This window comes from Panthera onca, chromosome B3, assembly GCF_046562875.1.
Source record: "Panthera onca isolate mPanOnc1 chromosome B3, mPanOnc1 haplotype 2, whole genome shotgun sequence".
Taxonomy (NCBI): domain Eukaryota; kingdom Metazoa; phylum Chordata; class Mammalia; order Carnivora; family Felidae; genus Panthera; species Panthera onca.
Window position 1 is genome coordinate 25,710,734 of NC_138344.1, and position 17,122 is coordinate 25,727,855.

The 17,122-nt window shown below is 40.9% G+C and overlaps 1 protein-coding gene across 2 annotated transcripts in view; it reads right to left on the reverse strand.

Moving 5' to 3' along the window:
• Positions 1-17,122, reverse strand: part of GABRB3 (gamma-aminobutyric acid type A receptor subunit beta3) — a 243,031-nt gene that overhangs the window by 69,850 nt on the left and 156,059 nt on the right. The gene's annotated exons all lie outside the window — the stretch shown is intronic.

Genomic DNA, 17,122 nt, shown 5'->3' on the forward strand with positions numbered 1-17,122 from the left:
TTGGTTTGTTTGTTTGTTTGTTTTGGGGTTTCTTTTGCAAAGTCATTAATGTAGTAAGAAAGAAAGAAATCAAGCTGAGCATGAAAATTCTATTTTTAAATTTCTATTCTTTTTGGCAATCAATATTCAAGTCTACAACAGTCAAGTCTGAAAATGTGGTAATATTCATGGGACATCCTGAACCCCACTATATAAGAATCCAAACTGAAAACCCCACTATATAAGTATCTAAACTCTCCAACCAGGGAAGGAAAAAACACTGTTACATATAGGAACTTCCGAATTCACACACTTACAGGTATCTGAAAACATTCTGGCTTTGTGCACAGTGAGAGAGGGGATTGCAAATCAATTGAAGAATCTATCCTAGACACAGGTCTTATGACATCCTATGCAATACTCATTTTACTGACTCACAGGGCAGTTCTCAGTGCTTGCTAATCTAACAATGCCTATTTATCACTGACCTCAAGAGTGTTAGAACATAGAAGCCTCTGAAATGTCAAAGAACACACCTGGATGTTTTTCTCCAGGTGCTCACAGGCAAGGAGGTGACAAAACCCAATGCATTCTAAATAACTATAAATAGAATAAGTTTTAAACTATAAGGGCCATAAAAAATCAGAGGAGGGGGGAATCAAGAAAATTCAAATGGCCTGAGGAGTCTTTATAGAGGTTTCATCTGCAGCTTGAAGGAGAGATACTATTTGAGTAGATGAGAAGACACAGAGAGGAGTTTCCCTCCCCCCCCCCCCCCACAGGCACTTATGGGCAGAGCTCTGTGCCTGGCATTACCTGTGTGAACTCTCCCCCAGCCCACCTCCCATCCTCACAGAGCAGGTAGCATTAAAGAAAGACCTTGGTTAGCCAGATACTAGATAGGGAGCATGAAAAAAAATCATATGAGGATGCTGCTTTTATTGCATTGATGAGAATCTTTGAAGAGTTCAGTTTTGCTGGAACTTAGAGTTCAAGAGGGGAAAAAGACAAAGTGGTCAGCAAGGCTGGATTCTGTGGCAGTGACCAAGAAGGTGGAAAAACTTGAATGTCAGCTCCATAGCCAATGAAAGTCATTGAAGGTTTCAAGTAGCAACTGACGCAACCAAGTGTATTAATCTTGTCTTTTATTTTATGTTTTCCCATGCTTTAACATCTGGACCCTGGTTGACCTTGGAGAGACTTCTCTCCCTCCTCCAAGGGCTAGCTAATTCCTATACATAACAAACAATCCCATTAAGCTCTAAACTCCAAATTCAAACCAACCAATCCAGAGCTCACACCCCAAGTGCCAGAGCTCACATCCCAAGTGCTTTCTGTATTGGGCTTTCACACTCAAGGCCAATACATCATCTATATCCAAGTACCAGGCAACTACAGACAGTCTAGACCATAGGGCCCACTTTAATTACTGAAACTAGCCAATCCTAAGCCTGTTTATCCAGCCTCCCCCATGCCCACTCCTTCCCATGGAAACCACCATAAAGGCTCTTGCCCACAGCTTCCCTTCTTTCCTGTGACTGACCCTGGTGCTTCCCTGTGTGCCTTATCACATCCCCTGCAATGGATTGTGTGTCCCCTTCTCTTGGGGTCTGTGTTTAACAAACTATCTTTTCAATGTCAGCTGCCTCCTGATCTGTTGTGTCTGCCATACCTAAATAATAATACAATCTATTTTAAACACAAAATCGTGGATCAGGAAAATCAGGTGTGATCAAATGGGTGGAGAGTACTTGCTGGTAGGTGATAGGGAGAACAGGTGGAAAGGGGGTACAGGTTAAGGAAATCCTAAAATTTCACAGATATTAGGCTTGATGTGAATGGACCCACAAAGAGTGCAATCACATACCCTGCATTAGCAGAAACGATGGTTAATGTAGGTGATGCATCTTTAAAACATGCAAAGTTTTGGTGGCATGATAAGTTGGAAATCAGCAGTAGCAGCTAAAGGATTTTCAATTTGAATGTAATGCTCCAAATTACATTCTTATTGAAATAGAAGCATTTCACTTGCTTCTCTCTTTGGTTTCTAAGCCTACATCCTACGCCTGAGTCATGAAGTCTAGCACTTCTCTGAGTTTCCTTCCAACTTGCATTCATATGGGTTGCTGTGAGGTTGTAGGGAATGTGTCATTTTGCCCTGGGAACTCAGTTGTCATCAAACTTGGACTCTGGGTCTTGTGCTGTTCTCCACACAAGCAGCAGCACCTCTCAATTTTGGTTTTGGGTGTTTGCTGAGGTGAGTTGAATGGATTAGAGTTGGGGAGAGCTTATGTCGTACAGGGAGAAAACTAGTATTTAAATTCAAACCTGCTGTATCAGCTGTGCTTTCTAAAACAATGACATCATTACACCAGTGGGGACACTAGTCAGTATCCCACTTCTTTCTCCTGTAAAGACTGGCAGACAAAGGAAAGGTGACAGCAGACAAGTCCAATCCTCCCTTTGCTCTCTTGTGCAGTTGGGGCAGTTAATGGGAGATTTTAGTGTTAAGTGGGCCACAGTACTGACTCCTGTTCTGTGCAGTGGTGAGCACCATGCATGATAATGTTAGCAGCAATTAACATGCTCTGATCTCTTGGTATGTGCTAGGCCTTATGCTAGAGTCATTTAAATGTAAAACAGGGATTATCAGTATTCTCACTATCATCCCCCATCAATGAAGAAAAATGTTTTAGAAAGCTCAAGTAATTTGCTTCCTTTCCCCCATGCCCCAATAAATAGGAGTAACTTGGGGAAGTGGGATTTGAATTTGGGGCTCCCTCCCTGGAGGGTGTGACTCTCAACCTCAAAACAAAGCTCCCAAGGACAGAAGCTAAATAGTTCTGCATAATACACTGAAATGAGCTTGGTGGGAGGATAGTCTGCAAAGATATCTTGGTTACTAGAGAATCAAGGCATGTAAGATAATTCAGCTTTTGAGAGGAATAAGAATTGTGGCACCACTAAAGCCCCCATCATTGCAAATATTTAGTACAGCTGCTATGTAGGCAAATGCCTTGTGAAAGTTTCTTTTCTTTAGGGAATCCCAGACAAGTTTATGTTTTCCACATTCAGAGGTCCCCAGGGTCTTCATAAGTCCTCCTCACCTTCTTCCTGGAGTGGTCACCACCAAATGTGGGGCAGCTTGGGGGGTGGGGCTTGAGGGAGATCAAAGAGAACAGGGCAGAGGCCTTGAAATGGCATTTCTCAAGTGCAGGGCTTTCAGGGGCTCCAAGGTTCATGGGGAGTAGGAACTGGTGAGTCTGATACCAGTGGCGGATGCCAATGTCCTGGGCCTCTGCAGAGCTCACTGTGTCCTTGGCTTTCATCTTTCCTGCTCTGAGCACATGATCCACTTGGGCACAGGGAGGCGTCTCCAGTCACACTGACAAGAAATCTCAGACACCAAAAGCTTCTGCTAGGGTGAGAGAAAATTGTAATGGTCTCTTCCTTTCCCACCTCTGCCGTTTGCAGGGGAAACTAAACCTCCTGTAGAGAGACATTAGGGAGGAGTGGGTGTGAGGAGGGGAGGGGATTAGGGAGGAGTGGACTGTGGGGAGAAGCTGGCATTAGAAGGTATGGGGGTCAGAGCAGGTCAGAGTGAGAGGTGGGCCCAGGGTGAGGAAAATCAAGAGTCTGGAGGACAGAGGCTCAATGGAATAGTGGACTTCTGGGAAGAAAGGGCAGCAGGGAGCAGCCAGGCTCAGTAAGGAATGCAGAGGAACAAGGTGCAAAAAGGGGTGGGACACGGGGAGAAGCAGGAGTCTAGGAGAAACAGGCTCACGAGAATAGTGGGTATCCAGGAGGGGTGGGACACAGGGGACCATCAAGTAACTTCCTTCACCATGCAGTGCAATGGGAACAGCCTCTAGAAATCTCACCCTGGGAGGGTGGGCTTAAATAGATTAGCACACAGTAGGAAGAGACAGTCTGTTTCCTGGCACTGACCCTTGGCTATGGCACAACCAGCCATATCAGCACATTTAGACAGAGCATGCTGGCAGAAGGAGGAGGGGTAATGGCCAAGAGAGATCAAGATTTATGGAAATAGCTGCCAATGGAGTGAGCCACATGACAGAGGCCTGTGTTGAGAAGACACAGAATCCCTTCATCTGTGAGGCCTTCATGGATTGAGAGGGATAACCTTCACTCCTAGCCCTGTCCCAAATTCTTCAGACCTAGGCTCACAAAGTTCCTTCTGGATATAATATGGTATCACTTTATTTTAGAAGACTGTGCTTTGGGTGGTGGTTGAGACTTGTAGTACTTAAAACATTTATAAAACATTCCTCCTATAAAGTAATTTATGGACACATTGGGTGTGTGTGCATGGATAGTAACACCATTTATTGTGTTAGCAGGCCATTCAACAGCCCTGGGTACTCTGAGAACATTGGGTTTCTGGTTTAGATGCAGTTACAACCCTGGAATGTTTAGTTGGGAGGCTGTAAGGAAAGGCACTGATTTCCTGGACCTTAGCCCCTTCAGCTGCCAGCACCTCCTACCACCTCTGCTTCTCCATTCCCTCAGTAGTCCAGCCCCAAATCCTTGCCAGGGAAGGTAGCTGGAAGCCCTTGTAGAGCAATAGTCCTTGGCCTCCCAGGTTAGCTTAGCCACTTCTTCACTAGTGGAGACTCAGTTGTGTCCCATATCTAGTCACAAATGGACTGAGATGTGTGTGTGGTGGGGGGTGGGGGGACCTGGACCCAGGACCCCTGCTGAGACCTTCTGGGCCTCTAACCTTCCAGGTTCATCTATATCTGAGATGGTTGTCCATACAAGGAAAACATCCAGCTCTCTGATTTATACTGTGACAGATTCCAGTGGGGACTGTAGCCCTGGGATATGGGATTCAGTGGAAAGACATCAAGCAATAAGGAGGAAAACCCAGGAGTTTCCTCATCCAGAATTCTCTAGTCCCCTAGGACTCAGAATTCTCTGGGATATAATGTATAAATGTGAATTATTTAATTATAGTTGGTTTGAACTATGGTAACTCATCAAAATCATTAGATAAGATTCTATGTCTTGAATTTTTATGTGTCCTATAAAAGGCCTATAACAAACTTTAGATCAGCATGAAGAAATATTGAAGAATTGTATTCAAAACAGTCTTTCTTTAAAAGAATCTTACAAACAAAATAATTCAATTAAGAGATTGTTTATTCCTTGGGTCTTTTGTGGGGGGAATCATTAAGCCCTCTGATAATCTAATGAAGTCATGGTCCCTCTCTCTTCTCTAACTGTGTGTTTGTGTGTGGATGTGTGCATGTGTTTGTGTATCAATTCAGTCAGCATACTAAAGTCCACTGAGGTGCATTCCTATTGCCTCACAAAGTGAGAACAAATAAAATAGTAAGTGAAGTTTTCAAATTTTTAACACATTTAGAATTTGTATAATTTCTGTCCTTGAAAAAATATGACACAGTTGTCAGGTTTTACCCCAGATTACAAAAATCCACTTCATGCAAAAGTCAGAAGCCAGAGTTCCTGGGTAAGACACCAGCCCAGCCCAGGGTCCTATGGTTTGGAGCCAGTGGGCTGAGATAGCAGTGGGGAGGGGAGTGGGCAGGAGGAGATACGCAGTCTGAGGCTGCTAGGAAAGGATTGCTGGTACTCATAGCTCCAGAATCCCCAGTGGCTAGGGGCACGGAATAGGCATTCTTAAGTATGAGTCATTCACCTGCCAAGCATTTACACATAGGTGGCAATCCTTTGAAAAATCTCCTGAGAATATACAAATAGCAGCAGCAACAACAACAAAAATAACAAAATAAAACCTCAGCCCATCTTTTGGGCACTCAAGCAACTCAAATAAATTGCAAATTTCCTTCTGCTTGAGGAAATCTCTCCACATTTATCACATTAAAAACAAGAATACATATTCAAAAGTGGAAATACTGCTCATTATTCTGCAATTAAGAAATTGACAAGATTTCCTCAGCACAGGAAATGAAGACAAAATTTGCTAACCCTGAGAAAGAAATGCAATCTCTAAACTACATTTAAATATCTAGCTGCAGCTGTGAAAGCCACAGGACACCTGCATTTGCATCTGGTTCAGCAAGTTTATGATACAAAACCTTACAGGTAAGTTGTTCTCAGGTTAAGGAAAATTGTTCTGAAAGTTTACATAAGACCTAGGTGGTGGCAACTTCCTTCTGAGATCAGGTTGGGGGACTCTTGGCACTTCTATTAACAAGATATATTTAGAAAATTCTAATCCATTTTTTTAATGACCTAAAAATGAGTATCCAACATTACATACCTCTCTCCTCCGACAACAGACTTCAGTCCCCATTTGTTGAATCCATATGTGATCTTTCCTAAGAAAGTATGACCCTTATCTCTCTTTTACCCTCTCTTCTTCCTGATCCCCTTTAAGCATTCACTGAGTATCTCTGCAAGCCAGGAACCATGCAGAGTGCTAGGGACCCAGAGACAAGAAAGACATAATTTGTAACTGTAAGTAGCTCACAATTTAGGAGGTAGACATAAAATTGAACCAAAGAAAATGGAAGTGATTAAGAGAAGGAGCTTTGGAATCAAACATGCCCAAGTCTCAAGTCAGCCTCCTGCTGGCTGGGCAAATGTATGTGAATCATTTCACTTAAGCCCACTTACTCTGTCTGGAAAAACTGCCTGCCACACACTCTTAAAGGCTTAGCATAGTGAAAAGCACCCATCAAGAGTCAAGAAATTTACAATAATGCAAAAGAAGTGTATATTTAAGGGATATCTACTAAGTCTGGGGATGGCAGGGAAGGAAGCTGGTGTGCCTATGAGAATGGTCTGGTCTTCTTATAATTGTTATACCTGCCCAAAGGTTCATAGTTTGTATTTTTTATTCATCCATCTAAATGTTAAATGTATTCAAAAGATTAACCAGTCATCTCTGTATGAAATGTAAAATGGCTGATGAAAATAGTTACAAGTTCCCGAGTCTCTATAGCCATCTGAAAAACTTACATAGGATATAAATTACTCTAGACATATGTTTTTCTTTCCATATATGAATAGATATCATAGGTATTTTTTTGAATCTATTAAGTTAGAAAAGGAAAATGATTATACTGACCTACATTCAAAGGACAAAAAAAAAAAAGATAGTATTCAAAGAAATCAAGAATTCAACATAAGCCAATGAGAACCAGGAAGATGTAAGAGAATGCCTAGGCTAAATGAGACTCTGGCAGGGGGTGATTTGCAGGAGGTGGTGGAGCAGGATGCCACTGACACACTGGGTCACCTTCTTTGCCTGGTACTTTACCTGGGAAAGTTACCTAATCACTCTGAGTCTCAGAAATCTCTTGTGGAAAAAAGAAACTAAAAATGGTCATTTTACAAAAGTGCTCTAGCAATTAATTGAGCTAACAATGCTTGACTCATAATAGGCATTTGGAAAATTCTACATTCTCTTCCCTCATCCTAGAGTAGGGCTAGTCATTCCTCAATGAAACCTCCCCAGCACATGATGAAAAATGATCCTTTTTAACAGTTGGACCCTTAGCCCATTATTCCATGCAAGTGCATGCCAAACTGCCAAGGAAAATGTGCTTTATTATTTAGAGGTGCAGGTAAAAAAGACTCAGCCTAATACTTTAATATAGAATTCTCAACATCCCTTCCCATTTCAAAATGGGAAAAACTCTATTTTATAGTCAATTGACCCATCTGTATGCAAAACATTTTCACTAAGTGTTCTCTCCATAGCCCCCTTTAATTTTAAATTGATGGCTCTATATACTTTTTTTACCCCTAGGGGACGTTACTTATTCTCCCAAACTGGGCACCAAGGCACCAGAAGAAAGAAGTATCTCCACTGTTCTTTCCCATTCCTAGGTTCCTCTATCAGTTTCTCTGACCCATTGTATTTTCCTGAGATTTGCATGGATGGATCCAGCTGCCTTTTGAAACTTTCCAAATGCCCCACAGACACCCAAGCCAATATTTCCAAAATTAACTCATCTTTCTTTCTTACCTTATCTTTCTATCCCAAATCTATTCTCATTTCATACCACCATTCTGTACCCACTCACTCATTCTCAACTAAACCAAAACCAGAGGCTGTATACCAATCTCTTCCTTCTTTCTCATCCTACATCCAACATTTACTCAGTTACTGGGTTATGTTAATCCTATTTCCTAAATGCCTTCCATATCTAGAACTGGTCCATGAGTTGGCAACAACAGTACAGAGGGTTGGGAGTGTTTCCACTGATGTCCCCATGATTAGCAATAAGCTCCTGAACTCTCAAATTGCATTCCAGAAGAACACTTACTCATGTCTAGAGAAGACTGAGTCCAACAACAGATCTCAGATACATAGGAGGTTAAATAGAAGAATATATAATATGATCAGATGTCTCACACTCTGTATGGGAACAGATGTTCCACTCAGCACAAACGCCATATAAATGAAATTTTGGAATGTGCTTATAAACTGGAGAGTCACTGCATATTCTCCTTTATTCTAAAAAGTATTTATCTGAATAATACTCACTAAGACACCAGACTGTTTACAAATTATAGTCTGCAACATGTGTGTATATACATTTATATAAAGTTATTATATATACAATTATTATTATGTATATATAATCAGATACATATCTTTATTTTCCAGCAACTATCTTTAATTAATAGGCTCCCAAAAGGGGATGTGATGTCTCTTAAATATGTCACTCGTCCAAAGATGCTCCAAGCATTAGATATGAGAAACAGACATATTGCTTGTGCAAAGAACTCTTAACATCTCTATATTTGAGGGATATTCAAACAACTGGAAGAATGTTACATCTGGAGACTTGTGAGTGATTTGTCCATATTCTGACTCTGTGGCATTTATCAAGGCTGTGCTCTTCCCTTGCTTGAGCATGGTGCCTGCAGATGACTATGAGGTTAAAGATTGTGTGTCTTTAAATAGTGATGGTCATCTTTTGGGTTGCATGGTTTCTAGAGTTCATATTATTAGATTTGCTGAACTGAGTATCACTTAAAATCACTTCTGTTTGAATCCCTTCAAGACAGAAAACAAGGAAAAATATGCTACAACAGAAAGAAAGGTGTTTATTTGTCATAAAATAAAGGAAGAATATTCCCATTTTAAATGAAAAACCCCTCCCAGATACTTATGCTATGAGAGTTCAATGCCCTTTGCTTTTATATATGGGTCTCTATATCAGGATTTAACAATGGATTTCGTCTCCTCAGAGACAAATCATGTAGATTAGTGATGATACATATTTTAAAGTACTTTCAGATTCTAAGAAGATATGCTATTTTTAGACAGCAAGCCCATTCATTTATGAGATCATGTCTATTTCTGGTTTCTACCCAGAACTTGTTAGGTTATTGTTATTAGATAAATCAACAATATTAAAAATATTATACTCTATAACTAAGAAAATATTGGCTTGATAATCATTCTTTTTCTGAATTGTTATTAATTTCAGCATAAATATTTGGATGAACATTACTGAATGTAATTACATGAAGTAATCCTATCTTCTCGGACATTATAATCAAGGTATAGGTAGCCAAAAAGAAACTGTGATGTAGATTTTCATACACTCAATCAAGCACAGTGCGTAAGGAAGGAAAAACACAAGTGCTAACTTTCAGATAGGAGAGTAATGACATTTTCCTGCTTTTTACTCTCATTTTGCACTGGATCCCACAAATTATGTAGTTGGCCTTAGATAAGAGTAGTAAACTATTCTTTGTCTCACCCATGAGATTCATACCTTCTTCCAGCATCCATGAAACTGTGGGTGAAATCCCAGACCAATCACTGTCCTTGACACACTGTCTTTTGCTTTTCCTTCTGCTCAACTGGCCCATCTTCTTTGTCTCTTACTCCAATTCTTTCTTTTCTTCTTAATGCCAGGGTGCCCCAAGGCTCCTTATTCTGAACCACCATCTACCCAATCAACCAAACCTCCATCACTTTTTTTCTCTATCTGCACTCACTTCCTTAGTGATCTCTGCTAAGTTCATGGTTTTACATTCCATCTGTATGCTTAGTATTCCCAAATTTTATCTCCAGCCTGATTTATAAATCAAAATCTACACATCCAGATAGAACTGCTGATTTTACCCTAAGAACAGAAGGTATCCCATCCTTGCAGTTACTCAAATCAGAATCTCCATTCATCTTCTGTTCATCTCTTCCCTCACATTCTACATCAATCTATCTGTTGACTCCACATTAAAAGGGGACTATGGTTCAGCCACTTATCACTGCTATAGCTACCAGCCTGGTCAAAAACCATCTTTCTCCCCTCCACACTATCAAAGCCTCCTAACTGGTTTCTTAAACCTCTATTCTCCCATGGTCTTCTTCCCAACACAGCATCCAGAATGATTTTTAACAATTTATGTCAGATCATTTGCTCCTGTGTTTAGAAATATACAATGGCACCTTAGTCCACTGAAAATAGAGCCCAGGTGGACATGCTCTGGCCTCTTCTCCTATGCTAACTTCATTTCAGCACCAATACCCTCTTTGTTGTTCCTCAAACAATACAGACATTCTCCTATCTTAGTCCTTTTATATTAACTATGTCTTCTGCCTGGAACTCTGTTTCTCCAAATAACCTTCCTCACCTAGTCTGACTTCCTTACCTTAGTCTTTACTCAAATTCACCTTTTGAATAAGCTGTTCCTAATAATGGCAACCTTCATCCCCTGCAATCTTCCGTCCTATTAACCCTGCTCATATTCTAGTGATCTATTTATTTATTTTTTATTATGTTTATTTTCTTTCTTCCATGCTAGAATGCAAGCTGCCTGAGTACAGAAACTTTGTTGGTTTTGCTCACTGGTGTATTCCCAGCACAGTGCCAGGACAGTGCTTGGCATATGATAGAGGCTTCATAAACATTTGCTGAACAAGTGAGCAGAACTTCTATGTGACCTGGATTGCCAACATGTCCCTTCATAAAAGTTGTGGATGTGCTTTCACCTGGCATTCCACATTGGTTGATAACCTTGGATCACTTGCAGTGAAAATTTCTTGGCAGTTTAAAGGCAAACCCTAAATCCAGATTAGTATAGCCATGTGATACAAATTCTCAGGGAAGGTATCTCTCATGTCACTTAAAGCCCAGATGAGACAGACACATTTCTTTATTATCTCCCTTTGATGGAATTCCCTTTGGGGAAATTTTTCTTACGATATTCTTTCAATGAGTGTGTGGCCCTTGAGTGTGCCAGCTCTATGAAGACTCAATTTTAACCCTCTGCTGCCTGGTCATTAACACCAACCCAACCGGTCACATACAGAAAATGACTCCAGGGCTTCCAGGGTTCTAAGAACAGTTTCCAACACTTTCTTCCTCAGCTTTCTTTCCAAATCTGGCTATTTTTGTGGTTTCTGGTGTTTTCTCTTATTTTCCTTTTAATTAAGTGATACAGTGATACCTTCCAATTATGTTTATTTTGATTTGTTCACCATTTATTTTTTTAACATGATTTTATTTTTTTTTTTAATTTTTTTAAATGTTTATTTATTTTTGAGACAGAGACAGAGCATGAACAGGGGAGGGAGGGGCAGAGAGAGAGGGAGACACAGAATCTGAAACGGGCTCCAGGCTCTGAGCTGTCAGCACAGAGCCCGACGCTAGGCTCGAACTCACAGACCGTGAGATCATGACCTGAGCCGAAGTCGGACGCTTAACCGACTGAGCCACCCAGGCGTCCCGATTTTATTTTTTTTTTAAATATGATTTTGTTTTCTAAATTTTTTAAGTTTATTTACTTTTGTTTTTTATTTTTTTTTCATATTTATTCTTGAGAGAGAGAGAGAGAGAGAGAGAGAGAGAGACAGAGCATGAGTGGGGGAGGGGCAGAGAGAAAGAGGGAGACACAGAATTTGAAACTGGCTCCAGGCTCCAACCTATCAGCACAGAGCCTGATGCAGGGATTGAACTAATGAACTGTGAGATCATGACCTGAGCCAAAGTCAGACACTTAACCTGCTGAGCCACCAGGCACCCCTAAGTTTATTTATTTTGAGAGAGAGAGAGAGCATGAGAAGGGGGTGGGGGGAGAGAGAGAGAATCCCAAACAGGCTCTGCGATGCCAGCACAGAGCATGAGGCAGAGCTCCAACCCACGAACTACGAGACCATGACCTGAGCAAAAAACCAAGAGTCAGACACTTAACCGATTGAGCCACCCAGGTGCCCCATGTTCACCATTTCTAATGGTTTTATACTGAGATTTCTTTAGAATTTCAAGTCAACCAAATTGCTGACCACAGAGCCCCCATCCCATCATCAATCCTCTTGAGGCTTGCTTCCAATCTCCAGCCTGATCCCAGAAAGGATGCCCAATGACCTCCAAAGGGCACATCTTTTGTCCTCATCTGACTCAATACTTGGGGAGCTTATAGAATGGCTGCAATTGGCTATTCAGCTCAGGGCTCCTGTACTTCCCTGGGCCATGTATATTTCAATGTTCGACTGCCTCAGATATGTCCCTGTTCGCTCCTTGCGTCTTCCTCTCTTCTGTGGTGACCTCATCCATCCCTAAGATATTTAACAAAAGCTTTAGCTAATGACTCCCTGTTTTTATCTGCAAACCAGCAGATTGAGCACTGATTTCCTTTGAGCACTGATTCCTTATCCAATGATTCTTTTGACAGCTTTATCGGTAGTACCTTGTCATCTTTACTCTTTCTCTTTCCTTATTCCTAGTTTAATTCCAGGGCTCAACCTAACTGCCTTGGATCAGAATTGTAGGAGGCAAGGCCCAGCACTGGTAATTTTAAAAGTTCCATTTGTGATTCTTATTTTTGTATGTAATTAGTCTTTACACCATGAGTTCATATTCTGATCACTATTTTGACTTATAATTACACAGAATCCTTTCACTTCATTAAAATCAGTAAACTCTGTTTCCTAACATCAACAGTCTAAATTTAGAAAGCATGCACATGTGTACTGAAATGCAGGCATATGGACGGCTCCCACCCTGTGCTGCCATGGAGAGTTGAGTCTGTGCTGGGTGAGTTGCAAGAACACAATCTTCCCACTTGCTTCTGAGATTCTAGTGGATGCCAATACATCCTGCTGCAAACCGCTTCCAGCAGTCTCAACAAAAACCACCAACTCTCTGTCAGTAGCTAACATGACAATATGAAGACATGGGTCAGGGCTCTAGGATCACAGCTTTCTGGTGGTGCTTCAGCACAGGTGTCCGAGAACTGTCTCAGAACATGGATGCCCTGCCTTCTTCCAGGTTCTCATGCTATAAATAACTGTGGCCATCAACCCAATAGACATTGTTACCTTCAACATCACACTGATGAGCTGTTCAGTAAATGAAGAAAAGAAATGAATATTTCAGAATACTTAGTACATGTTAACTTTGCTTGCTGTTTATATCATTTCATAAAGGGTCTTTTTATATTATACAGTGTATTCATACAGTGGTGTATTCATATAGTGTATTTACACAGAAATCCAGCATTTTCGTAATATTCAGACATTCTCGTATAATCTATTTCTTTAAGCCATTGTGTGCTGGTTGTGCTTATTTTAATTCTTCTAATATCTGCTTTTGGTAAATGTAAACAGATGTTTCTAATTATTCCCTTTCAGTACTTATGCCTGCAAATCATGAATACACAGGGAAGATTTAGGATTCATGAAGAGAAGGTGAAATATATGGTGCCAACAGGAGTCGGCAAAGGATGATTTTGATTGTTAAAATGCCCATATTTTGCTTTGGAAGTTGGTAAATAAGAAAGAACTATTCAATTATTGAAAAACAGAGCATTGTTGTAAGAAAGCAAGCACACTCCCTCAGCTGGCAGTTGTGGTCCTGGTAAACTTCAACATAGTATCTGACACTATTCATATGCAAATGAGTTCAAAAGAGTCATCAAGCAGCGCTGTGGACCAGCCAAGAGAGCTCTAGCCATTGAAAACAAACTTTTACATAGCATCCAGATGGTGATTTAAAGTAGCAAAATGTCTCTATTCACCAAGGCGCTGTTTAGAACATCAACTATCAAGTTAATTGTACATTTTCCTGATTTTGTGAGTAATGTTGGATATTAAAATACAGGTTTTCCATATGTGACTTGCCTCATGTTGGATAGCAGCTAGAGACTATTTTTAGTATGAGAACAATAATAATTTCAAGTGTCCTTTGTGTTTCTCTATCTCTTGCAGGCTGTCTCAGAATCTGCACAGCTAGGATTTAGTCACAGTGCCACTGATTACACAGCTTGTAGACACATTTTTTTTCCCTTCCCATGAATTTGGAATTGTGCATGCCAGACTCAGTTTTAACACAACCAAAGTTGTCAATTAATTAACTGCTGTGTTAATTAGAATTAGAGCTTATAATTTATAACCAGCAATATAATTAACAGCTGGTAATTTAATCAGTCATGATTCACTTGCTTTATATTCACCTTTAACACTGTGAAACTGTTGGCACTTAAAACGTATAGGGTGGGATGTCACAAAAGCTGCAATATTTTTTGTTGTCTACTGCTATGCGCCTACTGAAAATGTAACCCCACATCCTAAAAAGGCCATTTGTGTGAGGTTAAATGAAACGTTACTGTGAGTGACAAAACCTGCAATGATCTTTAGACTTACTTACAGCCTTTATAGCCATTATCAAATTTACTTTTATGCATGACAACCTGTGATGATCTGTAGTGATTTGACAACAGTGCAGGACACGAGCCAGAGAAATAATGTCTGGAACTTCATCACTGTTCCATGATGACGGAACATGTTGACTTTTCAGACCTGAGGCAAATGTTAGGAGGTTCTGTAGAACAGCTTGACAGAGCTGCTCCAGGCACCTTACTTCTCAGGGATGCCCTCTCTCTGGGACAGGCTGGATGAAGGTGAGAGAGTAAGGAAGGAGAATAGTGGATTGACTGGTGTAGCTGAGATTCAAAGATTATGCCAGGGAACAGAACACTGGAATACAGGGTCAGCATGTCCTATGGAATACAAACTCAGGGTCAGAATTAAGGTTCCCAGCATTGTACTTTGCCCCTCAGCTATCCATGATTAACTCCCTGGACCTGAGAGGGAGCTTACATCTGCTCTGGTCAGTTTAATTAACACAGGTAAGTCACACTTGACATGTCAAGGGGTGGATGATGATTTCCCAGTCACACCAGTCTATCTACCAGTTTATGGCTGGGCCAGTGCCAGGTGCAGCTGGGCTTCCCTGGATGACAAAGGAGAGGTGACAGCAAGATACATACACAGTTGTGGTGTTCTGAAGTAATGAAGTAGCACTAAGAATAAAGAACAAGGAATGCACACATGCACATGCACCCACAAAAACACACTAATATATGTGTGGGTATGTATGTAAATATAAATACACACAAATAGGCAATTCAAAAATCATGGGAAGGAAAATGTGTCTATAAGCCATGACTATTCAGCTAAAGAATTTATCTATAAGCAGCACAGAGGCTGAATCCTAGCTGTGCAGCCGAGAAAGCTGAGAAAGACTGTAAAGGAATGAGAAACATAAAGAACACTTTGAATTATTGTGCTCACTCTAAATAGAGTCTAGCTGATATTCTATATCTATATCTATTTACCTATCTCTCTGAATATATGTATTTGCATATATATGTGCATACACACACATTAAGGCGGTAATAGATAGTTGTATCAATATATAATTTTTAAATATTGTGGGTTGCTGCAAAAAAGATTATCAGTTAGTCAATGGCCAGGTACTTATTAATTCAATTCATTTATTCATGGACTTAGTCATTCAGTCTTTGTATTCATTCAGTCATTCAACTCTTTCTATTCATTTATTTATTACATTTGCCTAACTAAGCTTATAAGAGGAATACTTGTTATGGGTTCACTCTACAAGATGTGTAACACTTTTATTTAGACCCTCTGTTCAAGCCCCATCTTTTCTCCCATCAAAGTCTTTTAAAGGTCCATCTTTTCCTTTCTTTCTTCCCCCCACCCTCATCATCACCTCTAGGCAGAGCAGTGTACCATTTCTCCCTGCTTCAAGCTAGTTCCTCTTGCCCACTTGTTAAAATAGTCTCCAGTCCTTGTGGTCAAACCTACCTCACTCTGTGTTTGCATCTGTGGCAGCACAGAGGAATGTATCTGCAGCCTAGCCGCAGACTCTCCTTTCCTGAGAAGTTCCATACATGCTCTGGTCCTGGCCAGGACCCGAGACTCCAGGCCTTCATGCCTTCACTTCCTTGTATCCCTCAGTCTGTGTTTCTAGGGCTCCAACAGGTGGATCTTGAAAGGGTGACATCTCCTGCAACTGAAAATAAACCTGATACTGGGATCATCATCATTGCTTGAGCCAAAACCCTGCTCTTCTCAAGCAGCTAAGTGTTCTTCCTGCACAACACATGAGCTATAAACTTTGGCTGGTCCACACTAGATTTGCAGTTGATTTCCCAACTGTACCAATATGGCCAGATTGTCTGATTCCCTCTGTATTGCACTGGTCCTCTCCACAGTTGGCTCTTCATATTTTCACCATCTTATAAGATTTTCCTACTCCATCTCATCTTTCTGCAAAGAACACTAAAGTGACACATCCACCATGGAAACTTCTTGGACTCTCCTCCACTGTAGTCAGATCCTCACCTAAATAAGGAGGTTGTCCCTGATGACTACCAACTTTACTAAGATTTCACAATTCTCTGAAGGCCATATATAAAAGTTTACCAAGTACTTGCTATCTACTTGCTTCATGAAAACTCCATGCATCCATTCTGGGTTTTGGGAGAAAAGCAATATATGATTGCTAAAATATAGCCACAGGGAAAACAGAAAAGCAAACAATGCAAAGGACAAGAAGCAATCAGAAATGGACAATCCATTTGGAGCACATCCACTAAGTAACCTGAAATCCTCAGGGACAGTCACTTATTAGAGCAAACTAAAAATAACAGCCATGGGCATTAGCCAAAATGCAGTCTTCAGGCACCTGGGTGGCTCAGTCGGTTAAGCATCCGACTTCTTCGGCTCAGGTCATGATCTCACGGTTCGTGGCTTCGAGCCCCGCATTGGGCTCTGTGCTGACAGCTCAGAGCCTGGAGCCTGTTTCAGATTCTGTGTCTCCCTCTCTCTCTGCCCCTCCCCCACTCGCACTCTGTCTCTCTC